The sequence below is a fragment of the Falco peregrinus genome, chromosome 3 (genome assembly GCF_023634155.1).
Source record: "Falco peregrinus isolate bFalPer1 chromosome 3, bFalPer1.pri, whole genome shotgun sequence".
Classification (NCBI taxonomy): Eukaryota; Metazoa; Chordata; class Aves; order Falconiformes; family Falconidae; genus Falco; species Falco peregrinus.
The window spans coordinates 49,718,324-49,730,480 of record NC_073723.1 but is presented as its reverse complement, the minus strand read 5'-3'; the positions used below and the strand labels follow the sequence as shown (position 1 = coordinate 49,730,480).

Genomic DNA, 12,157 nt, shown 5'->3' with positions numbered 1-12,157 from the left:
GCTATATTAATAATGGGCCCAAAGCATTCGGGGCTAAAGCTATTTATTCTCGCACACTATCCAAAGTGAGTTAGGGATATTTGAGAAGACACTGTTTAATAATAGCCACTAAAATGTTGATTGTGGGGAAGAAAACTCTGAGAATGTTGTATGTGAGCAGGTTAGGCTTTTAAGGATAAATGTTAAATTAGTCTAAAGGGTTATGTTTATTGAACTGGTGTCAATTTATTCCATAATTAACTTTGCATGCCCACAATTTAGGCATGATTTTCATTGACTTTAAGTCTGATGTGTGCAACTGCTACTGGGGACACATAGTTACTAACCCTTTGTAAAACTCATTGTTATAAAATTAGATCAAGCTGAGCATAATCTTAAGAGTTTACTCCTGTGACTGTCCTCCCTCTAGGGAAAGAGTATAAAAAGGTAAAGGACTATCAGAGACCTAGCTGTGGCTCCCTGCTTCCAAGGCCAGCCTGTGCCTCCCATGGTACAGATTAAGGTATATGCTATTCCATATGGACCATCCACTACATAAGGGTTAGCATAGCTTAGCTGAGCTCCATCCAGCTCTGATCCCTGAAGGAATTCTGGGTTGCCTGCTTAGAACTACAATTTAAGCACTTTGACTCAGTCTTGAGGATCTTTGAGAACCTGTCCCTAGAGATGTAAAGGATGAAGTTTTTTTTAAAAAACGCTGCACACTTATATGCTAAAGCTATTGGTATGATAAATAATTTCTAAAAAGAAAAATTTGTGGCATTGAATCTCTTCAAACGTGGAAAAAAAGTTTGATGGCTATACAAAGTATGTACAGCAACTGAAATTTTGAACAGAAAGCTTGCTTGTAGTTTTTATGATAGCATGAAGAACATCAAATCACTATAATCACCCACAGAAAAAGTGCAAAACGATCACCTAATCTATCCTTCTATTACCTCACAGCTTGAAAAACAGAGTCCTGGAAGTCTGAAGAGAGAGAGAAATCACAGAGGCACCCCTAAAACTGTCTACAAAGTCCAAGTAGTGACCAACAGGAGAATGGGGAGCTGAATCTGGAAAAGCTTCTATCAGCAGTGTTTAAAAAATCCAGCCGGCTTAATGTAGAAATCCTTACTGAATTTTGAAATGAATGGTATTGTTAATCTTTACAGCTTATTTCTTCTTATTTTTTTAAGAATTAGCTTTAAGAAAAAGAATCCTTTCCTGAAAGGAAATATGAGTCCTAAGAACCAAGCAGGGAATTGCCCCCTTCCCTTTGTAAATATCGCGTTTCAGGGGTAAATTTGGTCCTCTGAGCTGCACAGCAATATTCAGTTTTGCTGTTCTGCTCTCCATTAATATCTGAGCACACACTGAATTTCATCAATGCCCTGTATCTACAAGAGGAAACTTCTGGTCTAAGGTATACCACATTATTCATATCCCCATCCTGTATGAAATTGTGAGAAATAGTAAGTTTATGTGGAGACAAAATATAAGAAGAAATCAAGTCCAGTTTGTAGGCTGGACAGGAAGGACACAATTCACCTCCCTAACTTTATGTGCCTGAAATGCAGATACATATTTCTGAGGTAGTAACCGCTGGCTTCCCATAGTCTCTGGGCAGTCTGTAGGCAACCTGCAGGCATTTCTGCCACTGTGTAGATGTATGATACATCTTATTTTTTTGGTACATCTACTTCAGGGTGAGATCAATGGCATCCAAGAAATGTCTCTTTATTTCCACTGACTCTAAAGGGAATCTGGATGACTGGCTCAGGACTAGACACTTCCACTGTGCACACTGACATTTCACCAGAGGATTCCTAACAAATGAACCTATGGCAATCACTGAGCAGCATCTTACATCTTAAATAACACGTACACTATGTGGCTCTGAGCTATATTTTAAAATAGGGATGAAAAAGCAAGAGAAATAGAGTAGGGAGCCATCCTCCAGGAATGAAGGCAGTGCCAGTCCTTGTAGGAAAGAACTGGCAAACAAAATGAAGCTGATGAACAAATAAAAGGGAGCATCAGCGGATGGTAAAAATTAAAGAAAAGGAGAGTTCACCACAGCTTTGATATGAGCAGTGTGGCTTTGGAGACACAGGAGAATCCAGGGTCAAGAGGCAGAGAAAGAAAAAGGTCAGCATGGTAGGGTCAGTATTTCTTTATTTAGGTATAGAAGAATGAAGACAATAAAGTTCTAAGCACAACAGAGGGAAACTGAACTCTAGGAACTGGTATGGACTGAAATACCATCTTCTTAACATTTGAATTGAACAAAATTTTATGAAGGAATAAAAGTTTTCCTAGTAAATAAATGCATCACATGGATTAGTGTTGGATAAATGGGAAGTGTCTCTCAGCTTGAACAATTATCTGATACTGCATACGGTACTTTTCTTAAGTCTAAGTTTGCTACTTAAGCTTATCTGTGTTTCTTACTTGGTCTACTATGAACTATTGTCTACTTGAGAAACCTGATGACACCGGTGACAGTGGCTCTGCATTTAATTATTTTTTTGTTTGTTTGTTTTAACCATACATAATGCCACATGCCCTATTCATTTTGGTGTCTTCTGTTCTGTCCCAAATTTTCCATCATAACATTAAAGAAATTAAAATTCAAATTCCCTCTAGTAAATTTTGCTGGCCTTTGGGATCCAACAAGTGCCAGATTCTTAAAAAGAAAATGTTATTGTGCCTACATTGCCCGTCACAAACATGGCCTTTTTTCAGCATGTAAGGAGAGTGTTTAAGCAAAGAACTGTTGACACAATTATTTACTTGATTTGTGAGTGTCAGATAGGGCTTTTTACATGCACTCAGTGAAACCTAGTTGGTTGTTTTTTTAATAAAAAACACCTTTATGTTTTATTTTTTTCATATTGTATATTTACTCCAAAGAAAAAAGTCTTATGAGTCAAATTCACCATATCCAAACAAAAGACTGGCAGCTTAAGTTAGTATATGAACAGGGGGAAGGGAGACTTATTTCCTGAGTTTCAACAGATGTCATACTTAATTGGTTGTGAAATAAACCAGAGCTACTCTCGGCCTGTTTCCCTAGTTTCAGCTGTGAAGACACTTTCAAACATGTGCATTTCCCTCCTGCTTGTTATAATGAGGGTGTGGGGTGAGAATCAAACTTCCAAAAGAAGTAAAGCAGCATGCATGTTGCATACAGGCCTTCAGATACACTAATTAAATAGGAGAGAGAGTCGCATCTTTTGTTCCTGCAAGATACATGTCAATACAGCATTAAGCAAGACAGTTCTGTTGAGGGTTGATTGTCTTTGGCTTCTGCTAATATCAGGAAGTCACTGGACTACCCAATTCTTCACCAAGGTTTTCCACCTTCACATATTTTCCCTCTAAAACACCCTTTGTCCTAACCCAGAGCACTGACAATATCCTACAACTCAGTGAAATGCGATCATTTTTGTATTATGACAGAGAGAGCATCTCCTAATTTTTTTTCCCCTTGTGGATGTTTTCTGCTAGAAGTAGCCGAGTAACACCACATGTAATATAACAAAAGAGACTAAAAACAGAGAAAGAATTGTCAAGTAGAAAAGAGTTTGGCTAAGCATGATGAAGGACACAAGAAATTGGAGAACAAGACTTCTCATAAGCTAAAAGCCCAAAGATTTGTAATTGTGGTTAATCACCAGCAATGGTAGGCTAATATAAATAAAGTCATGCATTTCTAATGACTAGGGCAAAGAAAGTTAGCCACTCATTTTATGTCTTTTTGTACATAGCCCTCTAAATAAATGCTCTTTTGAGCTTCATGGGAAAAAGCTAAATTTGTGATAGGTGTCTCCCTGTGAAACTCAGTATGACCAAGTTAAAAAAAAATATTTAAAAAAGGAGAATTGTGTTTGTTAAACATTTCAAATAGAAATGTAATGGGAATTGTGTAAAAAGAAAAATTGAGGCCAAGGTCAAATATGTTTAATTCACCTGTGACAACCAGACTGAACAATATTTGTTCTTTTAGTTTAGACTTGGAACCCAGATCCCAGGAGTGCTAGGAGAGAGCTTTAATCCCCAGAAAAAATTCAAATTCCCAAAGTGTGTGATGGAAACCAGTATAATCTTTCCTGAAGTCAGAAATAAAATCAAAAATACTTTCTTTATTATTAAAACAAGAGCAGTCATCATGATCTTTATTCTTTTAATGTTTTACAGGTCTGACTTTCGGCAGATGACCTCTCTTGTTTGTCCCTACATGTTTTCCAAAATATAAAAGTGAAATAGAGTCCCAAGGGCACTGTACTTGAAAGGTTATGAGAGTTAGAGAATTTTAACCATGCCTGCCAAATCAGCAGATGGCTTGTGATTATAATTATATGCATCAATAAAACGAATAATCTTTACAAAATTTGAATTTCTACTAAAGTAAGGGATTTAGTAAGCAGATGCAACAGAATGCATTTTCTTTAACCCTTTTTGTAGACAGCACTGTTTCTCACAAAAATGGGAAGGCTTTCCATAAAGTAGCTTGAACATACACTTGAGCCTTAAATATATGTTTCTTATGACCAAGTGTCAATGTTATTCAGAGTGATTTATGTGTTCAGTTGCACTTTGTTCACTAAATGTCGAATGCTTATATATAGGATGATTCCCATCAGACCCATACTTCAAAATGGTGTTTAATTTTATAAAATGTTAGAGATACAATGAAAATGTCATGTGTACTCAGTCTCTTCATTTGTACTGCAATGGTCATTCTTTCTGTTCAGGTTTTGGTGACTTTCCATACCTTGTATGGAGGCTGAGTTAACCACATTGTTAGGGAAGAAAATGTATTTTTCCCAAAATGTGGGAAGTTAATCAAATGTTTGTGGTTTGTTTGGGGTTGTTCTAATCACAAGAAATTGAATTACATAAAAGTAAATAGATTGATACAAAAATCACAGCCTTGGATTTCTGTGACCACTATCCTTACTTTCAAACTTACTTCTGTAACAAGATCTAGATTGTGTGTGTTAGATTCTGCCAAACTTCTGCCCAAAGTAGGAGAAAATCACACAGTAGAAAAATTAAACAAAATTAAAAATAGGCCCTCTAAGCCATCATAAAAATCACTGGACTGCATCATAAAAATGTTATTTGAAGACAGGATGGAAACATCTTATACTCTTCTGATATAACAAGGAAGAAAAGATCTGAGAACAGTAGTAAGTAAATTTTAAAAAGTCTCCATTTTGGATACTGTAGCTCCTACTACAGTATTTTAACATTTATTTTATTCAAACATTTAAATGTGAATTTTTATTTGAAATGTGTGTCAGTTTTCTTAACTACCCTAATATCTCTGATGTGGAGTGCAAACCAGTATTTTGATGCTCATTAAAAAGTGGACTTTTACTCTGTATCACGTATATCCTCCTATGCTTAAGGATTATTGACCTGACAGTCCATAGCGGTGCCTTTGGAGCCATTACTAATTTGCTGTGCCAATCCAGCTGCTGTACAAGTGCTCTAACTTGGGGGGTGGAGGGGCACTGAAGGTGTCAAATTTTCTGCTAAGATTTAGGGACCCGATCTAGTGACTCTTACTATCACCTGAAGAAACACCGTTAAGAAGAAATTGAGAACTCTGATCCTGACATTAAATGATATTTTGGAAAAGTTCTAAAGCATTTTTTTTAATCTAATGCCTCACGGAGCAGAGTTCAAATACATGTCTTTAAATTAAAAGCTAGGTCCTTTTAACCAAAGTTCCTTAATGGAGGGAAAAGTTCACATATGAAGCCAAACCTGAAAAATGAGCTAGCAAATGTTACCCGAATCTATTAAGAAAATCAATAAACCCCTCATCTTCAAAACACTTACACACCTGCTTTACTGCATTGAAGTGAGCCATCGACCTCACCTCAGTGTAATCACTCATGTGTGCAAACGCTGTTGTCAGTGTTCACCTACCCAAGAAGGTAAGCCCCGTTTTCATTATCAAGTAACTTTTTCTTTTAACTTATCACTTTTATTTTTTTTTTTAAACTAGAAATCTGTCATTTGTATTTAGAAGCCTTCCATGAGGGTAAATGAGAGCAATTCCCCTCCAAAAAGATTTTATGTAAGTACCAAAAAAAGTTGAAGGAGACAATCTTTTTTATCACTAATTAAACAATATCTTTAGTCTGAAGTGATTCAAGATAATTAAAATTCAGAAGCACTTATTCTGCTTATGCAGTTTTTCAGAATCCAAAACTATGCGCACAGAAACTACAAGAGGTCATCGTTATATATGCATATTTCCAAAATTAATCATTTAAGTAACACAGATTTCAGTCTAGATGCTCCATATAGATATGGATGTAGTAGATTATAAAGTTTACTCTGTATGTTACTTGCTGTATTTTTTATTTTGGAGCATAGAGCCAGGCCTTTGGGAACATTGTTTGTGACTGACCTTGAAAATACTTGTTTATCAGGAATATTAGATATTACTGGCTTGAAAATCTACAAGCATGTAAAAAACGGAATTAAAATTATTCAAACCAGCTGTGTAATGCCATAAAGTTTTTTGGATCCACACACAAAACTCACACTGTTGTACCCTGGAACCATGCACAAAGATATGTACAAAGGCCTCACATTGGACTCCAAGGTCCAAAAAGTCCATTAAAAAGTGGTTTCTAAAAATCTGGTATGTTACATAGTTTATCAGGGAGATCAGATGAGCATTAATTATCAGAAATCAAGTTTTCTCTGCCTTTTCTCTTACATGCAGCAAGGAAATGACAGATGAGAAAAAATAATGAAGCTATAAAAAACTACTGAAACTTACTGGGTTTCAACCTGTCAGATTACAGTAACAGTACAAATTTTGTAGCACTTCTGCTCGTGCATTACCGGTATGAAATCATTCTCTACTTTTAATAGGATAAAGGACAGCTGAACTTATTCATTAATGTGGTGAATGCTGAAATATCTGATACCCTTTATTCTTATTCACTTAGGTGTGTAAAAAGCGTGGTGATGGTGTGATATACATGTGCTCTTTTTTAAACACTGTGGTGATGCACCTGAACATAAAATATCCTCAAATTGTACTTGTTAAAATGAACTGAAAACTTAATATCAATTAGCAAAACTGTGCTGTAGCACTTTAGTTTACTAAATCTCTGCTGATCTAGCAACTAGTTATGAATTATAGGGCTCAGCTGAAAAAGCAAGCTTTTTTCTGATGCTTTCATATCTTATACTTTTCGAGGTAACATAAGGAAAATATGTTGCTGAGATGCACACACCTTAAACATATGGAAAATAAAATTAAATACAAAATTTTACTTGAGTTTGTTTACTTCATCATGAAATTTCCTGAGTTGGAATCATTGGGAAATGCAAAAGCAGACATAACTGTTAATATTTACTGAGTTTCAGTGAACTGATATATTATATAGGTGAACACAGATTTGGCATATGTACACTTTTTATATAAATATACACATGTGGATTTGTATATATGCATACACACATCTCTTTGCAAAAATCATCACACGCATATCTTAAAATATCCCATTTAATCTTAGTTTTTATAAGCTATGATGATACTTCTATTGTCCATGCAGTAAAAAGGATGTCATGTCCCTGGGTAAGCGACATATCATAATGAACTGACTTCTGTGACCTATGAAGAGTTTTAATTAAGTGAACAGGTTATCCTGACACGTCTAAATATACATCTATTGACAAGTGTTTTCTGAAATTAAATAACTCTTCCAAAACAAAACAAAACAAAACAAAACAACAAAAAAAACAACTGTAATGCAGGCTGATATCTAAACCCCACTTTTTTAACTGTCTGTGTTTGAGAAAGCATTCTTAAAACATATGGTTCTCAGTGGTCTGGGAGCGGGCAGAAGCATTACTTAATTCACACAGGCATCTTGCAATAATATCATGTCATTTTGAACCTAACATCCCCTGATCCTCCAAAGTGCAAAGCAGACAGAAACATTTTAGCAATGCAAACAAGACTTTCTGGCAACTTCCTGTTGCCATTTTTCAGCAAAATAAAGGATCCTGAGATACTAAACTGAAACACTGCTAGAATAGATTTTATCATTGGTTACACAGGCAGGCACCTGCTACTCTAAGATATCAACTGAATATTTTGCTGCTGTGCAAAGAAAATAAGTAATGACTGTGTAACTGTTTAACAACAATCTTCAACTCTTTAATTTCAGCTCACGTAAAAGACAACACTGAGAGAGACACCATATAAAAATCTGCTTTCAAAACCACCCCAAAATTATAGTAACAATTCCATTTATATCTGCATAGTTGTAAAAACTGTGCCAGGTATTTAGGGGTGTAAGTGGCTAGTGGATTGAAATGTGTATTCATACATATAACACATTTTCAGCAGATTTTTACAGAGAAGTAGAAAGAAACTTTCTGTCTGTAAAGTTCATCAGATGTTCATGTACATCTGAGGCAGTGCTTACTGTGTGGCAGTTCTTACAAAGAATATTTATTTCATTACACTATCATTGCAATATCCAGTTCACAAAACATACTGTTTCATGTTACTTTTGGAATTCCAGAAACTTTCGTAAGCTGGCAAATCAGACAGAGAGAAAAGGAAACAAACAAACAAGAAACAAACCCAACCTTGATTCCAGAGACATTTTTCTCCCCTTCGTAAAGTGACAGGGGGGAAAAAAATCCCTTCATTATGACCTACTTGTCTAGAAACGGACTTTCAACCCCATGGTTAGGCTAAGATTTGCTCTACTTTCTCCCTAGGGCATAATTGTCAGACTGACTTACCGTGTGCCTTTTAGCCTTTGTTCTGCCTCTCACGCTGACATCAGGGAAGCAGTGATGTAGAATAAAGCAGGGGTGGGCTAGGTTAGTCCACTGTTTGTGTCGTTGTGTGGTGTGCAGGGACACTCTGTGATACTCTAGTGAGCTGCTAAGCTTTTTTTGTAGGCTTTGTGTCATTTACTTAACGACCAATCTCATTAGCTGCCAGGGTACAATGGGCTGATGCATTTTCTATGTACATACTCTACACAGTGACCCTCAAGGTTGCCGAAGGTCTATTTAATCAGTCAAAATGCTGAATATATTTGCAGTAAATCACTAAAAAAAAACCATACGGGACCACAAAGGTATCTCGTGAGGGTTTACTCTTTCCTGGGAGTTATTTGCAGGTAATAAAGTAGTAGGAGATGTAGGCAAAAGCAAGGGCAAAGAAGGGAAAAGGGAACTCACTGGGTTTGCACTGGTCACCTTTAATTTAGGGAACCTTGGGGGCCCTGTATATCGCTGTGTCTCTGCTTGTTAATTTCTCCATGCAGTTCATGCTTCAGTGTAATCATGTTATCACAATTAAACCCCTTTAAATAAGAAGAGCAGCACTAACAAAATACACAGCCTTCTGCACATTGGGGAGGGGATACGTGTGTGTTTGTGTGTCGGGGGTGGTGGTGATATTTATTTATTAACTTCCTTACTACAGGCAACCTCTGGGCTGGCATCTTTGCATTTCTAACCTCTCGTCAGTTACAAGGTAAAACCCTTTTAACTCCTACGAAAAATGAAATGCTGAAAAGCCCTATGAATCACGACAGCTGTCCATAAGTAACAGGGAGAGTTCTATTGTCCAACTTGTCCCTAGATAAAATGAATACTTTACAGCAGAGGCTGTTCAGCTTGGCTAAAGAGTATGGGGAGAAGGGGAGGAGGTCACTGGAGATTTCGCACACTAATTTAATCTGGGAAAAGGACAGGCACTGCATCTCACTTGAACAGACTGGCGGCAATCTGGGCTCCCACAGAACTATCTCCTTTTGCCTGTGCTCTATTTATTCCTTATCTCTGTTTACCAACCGCTAGGTCCCTTTCATTCACACCACGAGGCCGTTCTCCTACTATCAGTCAGCAGCTGACACTGTGGAAGAGCCTCAAAGGGAAAAAAAAAAAAAAGGGATCAAAACTAAACCAAAGCTGTATAAACAATGCAACAGTAGAAGTAAATGCATAAATCCTAATTCTTAACCCAACCCACAGGGTGCGAACAGAACCTTTATAGTAAATCCAACAAACCCACCACAGTGAGCTATGGGCTACAGAGGAAATGGGGAAAGCCAAATATCATTCATGAAATCACCATCTCAAGCAGAAACATTGAAAATAGGCATTGGCAGATATTTAACTGGTTTCAGGATAACAGGTTCATCAGTCCTGTGTATCCTTCAGCAAGTAATGAGGAGTGCGTTTACCTGTGTGCCTGGTATAAGGTGAACAGCCTTTGCCACTTGACCATCTCGCAGTTTGAAAGCCTTAGATAACTTTGCACTCACTGCTTGTGATTTAGATTAAAAAAGTAGAGGCAACCACTTTAAAAAAATCTGTATCTGGAGGCTGTGATAATTTGGATAGCTTTACAGCTACAAGTTAAACGTCAAGTTCTTATAGAAGCATTTGTCCAATTATTTTTTCCTTTAAAACTCTGGATATTTCAATATTGCCTTTCCTCAGTCTTTAACTTATATTTTCCCCTCTTCCTCTAAGTTTTTGTAACTTATTATGAAAAGAAAATGATCAAAGACAGGAAAGAAAAGATGAAGCTTGTGACTAATAGAAAAGTAAAGAAAAGTAATAAATTCTTTACATTTGACATTGTGGTTTTGGATTATTGAAGGGACTAAACTGTGAATAAGTTTATTTTCTAATTTTAGTGGTATCTGGTTTTGTTTCCTTAAACTGATTTAACAGGAAAGAAGTTACAAATATTCATATAAAGACAGCATATAAAGACAGTGAAACATTTCAGCTTTTTTAAAACTACATAATCTGCAACTCCCAAAAGTTAGGCATGTTCCTCCCAGAAGAGGAGCGATGCTTTTGGAACTATTCTCAACTTTTTGAGACATAAAAATATCAGTTAGCACCATATAGTCAATATACTGTCAACTGCCTGATCAGGACCATTGTAACAATGACAAAGAAAATGTTCCTCATTATCAGAGATGATCAACAGGACCTAATTTCAGTTTTGATTTCCACCTATGTGCATTATGAGCAATGAAGTCTTTACTACTTGGATCCTTTTTTCCAAATGAATTAATGAATTAAATTTATCCTTTCACCAGCTGCTAGGCAGCAGATGGAACCATTTCTGAAGCCTTGTTGAATTCAATCCATAAAACTAATTTCCTAGGATTAGCAGTCCAAAGTTTCTTTTAATGTTTATATACCACTTGGGATTTTGAATTTCATGATGTTAAACTTTCAATTTAACTATTTTTTTTCATTTCATATCAAACAAATATGATCGTTTGGATTTCTATAGCTTTGTAACCACACATTTCAGGTCACATAAGGACAAGAATTCATTTCAAAAGCAATCAAGTAATGCAAGATTGGGATCTGGGGTTTTCTTGTTTGTTTGTTTTGTTTACATTACGACACTACCATAGAAACCATTTGTGTTACACTCAAAGATTAGTTTAGATGGGAAAAGTTTTATTGCCTGCAACTTTGACAAAAATCTTTACATAAAAATTTAGTTTTAATAAGCAATTTGTGACAGTTATTGTGATCTAAGGGTGTATTTTCACAGAAATGTGACATGATTCTGAAATAAGTTTTTCATACACAGAAAATTTTTTTATAGTTAACTTCAATATAAGGTTTATCTAGTTTGGGGAGTGGGGGTGGGGAGGTAACAAATGGTGGCACTTTTGTGAACACTTCGGGCCAGATTTTTTTTCTGTACAGTGGGAGTAAATATTAATCTGCTGCAGTACCCTGGACAGCTCCTTTTCTTTCATTTTTGGTTTTCTTACCTCTGCTACACACCTTTGACACAATAACCAGAGATCAGGGGACTTCAACTGTCATTTCATTCACAAAGGTCCTTATTTACAGATCGTTGACTGACCTAAATTATAATTTAACCAAAGTTTCTACTTATTAGAAACCTTCAAAAGAATAAACAAGCCCAAAATACACCCTCTCCTGCTCAGCTTTCAAAGGTATATTAAAAGTCTCAGGAATAAAACCTCATGATGTCAAAGTCTTCCTGTTATTCAACAAAGTAAATAAAACTAAAAAAAAAAAAAAAAAAAGTGATTCGTTGCTGTGTATAACAGTGATTTCCGCTAATTTGGCACAAGAAATCTATATTAATCTAATAATG

The 12,157-nt window shown here is 36.1% G+C and overlaps 1 protein-coding gene across 3 annotated transcripts in view; it reads right to left on the bottom strand.

Annotated features, from left to right (window-relative positions):
• The window catches only part of ST18 (ST18 C2H2C-type zinc finger transcription factor), a 101,142-nt gene that overhangs the window by 87,076 nt on the left and 1,909 nt on the right, over positions 1-12,157 (bottom strand). Inside the window, exon 1 of one of the 3 annotated variants that reach the window (XM_027792470.2) lies at positions 8,779-8,900. The exons of the other annotated variants lie outside the window; for them this stretch is intronic. The gene's annotated coding sequence lies outside the window, so the exon portion shown is untranslated. Of the gene's footprint in view, positions 1-8,778; positions 8,901-12,157 lie in introns of those variants that run through there. 3 annotated transcript variants of the gene reach the window in all.